Consider the following 2,500-nt stretch of genomic DNA (forward strand, 5'->3'; position numbering starts at 1 on the left):
TGTTTGTGAATGTACTTGGTTGTACATCTTGAAGAAATTAAAATTTTTTTTTTTTTTTTGTTTTTTTTCCCCCCCCCCCCCCCCAAAAAAAAAAAAAAAAAAAACCCAAAAAAACGGCCCCTTTTTCCCCCGGGGAAAACCCCCCCTTTTAAAAAAAGCCCGGGGAAAAAAACCCCCCCCCAAAAAAAAAAGCCCCAAAAAAAAAAAACAACAAACCCAACCCAAAAATTCCCAAAAAAGGGGAAAAAAGGGGGGGAAAAAAAAAAACCCAAAAAAAGGGGCCCCCCCCCCGGGGGGGGGAAAAAAAAAAAAAAAAGGGAAAACCCCCCCCGGGAAATTTTTTGGGGGGGCCGGGGGCCCCAAAAGGGGAAAAAAAAACCCCCAACAACCCCGGCCAAAACCCCCCCCAAAAAAAAAACCCCAACAACGCCCCGGGGCCGGAAAAAAACCCCCCCGGGGGGAAAAAAAAGGGTGTTTCCCCAAAAGCCCCCCCCAAAAAAAGGGAAAAACAACAGCCCCCGCCCCCTTTTTTAAAAAAAAAGGGGAACAAAAAAAAAGGGGGGAAAAAACCCCCCCCCCCCCAACCCCCAACCGGGCCCCCTTTTTTTTTTTTCCCCCCCCCCCGGGGGGTGGGCCCCCCCCGGGGCTTTTTTGGCCCCCCCTGGGGGGGGAAAAAAACCCAAAAAAAACCCCGGAAAAAAAAACAAAAAGGGGGTAAAAAAAAAAAAAAAAAGGGGGGGAAAAAAAAAACCCCCGGGGAAAAGCCCCCAAAAATTTTTTTTTTTAAAACAAATTTTTTAAAATCTACCCTACTACTACCCCCCCCCCCCCCCCCCCCCCCTTTTTTTTTTTTTAAAAAAACCCCCTGCTTTAAAAACCCCAAAAAACCCCTTTCAAACCCCTACCCCTTTTTTTTTCTTTAAAAAATTTTTTTTTTTAAAAAAAAAAAAAAAAAAAAATTCCCCCTTTTTTTAAAAAAAACCACAAAATTTTTTTTTGGTTTAAAAAAAAAAACCCCAAAAAAAAAAAAAAAAAAAAAAAAAAATTTTTTGGGGAAAAAAAATTTTTAAAAATTTTAAAAAAAAAAGGGGTTTTTTTTTTTTTTTCCCCCCCAAAAAAAATTAAAATTTTTTTTAAAAAAAAAATTTTTAAAAAAAATTTTAAATTTAAAATTTTTTTTTTTTATTTTAAAATTTTTTTTTTAAAAAAAAATAATTTTAAAAAATTTTTTTAAAATTTTTATTAAAATTTTTTTTAAAAAAAAAAAAAAAAAAAAAAAAAAAAAAAAAAAAAAAAAAAAAAAAAAAAAAAAAAAAAATATATAATATATATATATATATATATATATATATATATATATATATACATATATATATATATATATATATTATATATATATAATATAAATATATATATATATATATATATTATATATATATAATATATATATATATATATATATAATTTTAAAAAAAAAAAAAAAAAAAAAAAAACCGGCCCCAGCCCCCAACAACAACCCCTTTTTATTAACGACATTAACACCTCAAACCTTCACAACTCTCACTCTACCCTCTCTTAAACAATTTAACACCCCCAACTACCACTACTACCACTACTATTACTACTACTACTACCACTTCTACCACCAGTACTACTACCATTACTACTACTACTACTACTTCTGCTACTACTTCTACTATTACTACTACTACCGCTGTTACAACTATTACAACTACTGCTAATACAACGACAATGCCTGCCATTGGTACTGCTACCATTCTGACTACTACAAATGCTACTTTGATTATTTGAATGATAATAAAACAGAAATACTCATAGTCAGCAATACTTTAAATAAAGACAACAACTACAACGGAATTATAAATGATGATGGTTATAACAATAAAGTTAACAACAGTAACAACAACAACAATAAAATGGTTATGATTTTTTTTTAACACGACCGCCTCTATGAGTAAAATGAGAAGCATCATTAAAATATTCTTTGTGACAGCTCTAGTGTATCTCAAATTGAAATTTTTAGTACCGTGATAATTGAGTTAATTTGTCTTTCATTAAATGATAAAATAGCTAGAGTAAAATTTCGTCATTCGATGTTTGTATTCATTTCATGTCCAGTAAACATCTTAAAATTATTATTATTATATATATGTATATGTATATGTATATGTATATATATATATATATATAAATTTCTATACACACACACACACACACACACACACACACACACACACACACACACACACACACACATATACACACATATATATATATATATATATATATATATATATATATATATATATATATATATATATATATATATATATATATATATATATATATATATATATATATATATATGTATATATATATACATATATATATATATATATATATATATATATATATATATATATATATATATATATATATATATATATATACCTACACACACACACACTCACACACACAC

Source organism: Penaeus vannamei, chromosome 43 (assembly GCF_042767895.1).
Source record: "Penaeus vannamei isolate JL-2024 chromosome 43, ASM4276789v1, whole genome shotgun sequence".
NCBI lineage: Eukaryota > Metazoa > Arthropoda > Malacostraca > Decapoda > Penaeidae > Penaeus > Penaeus vannamei.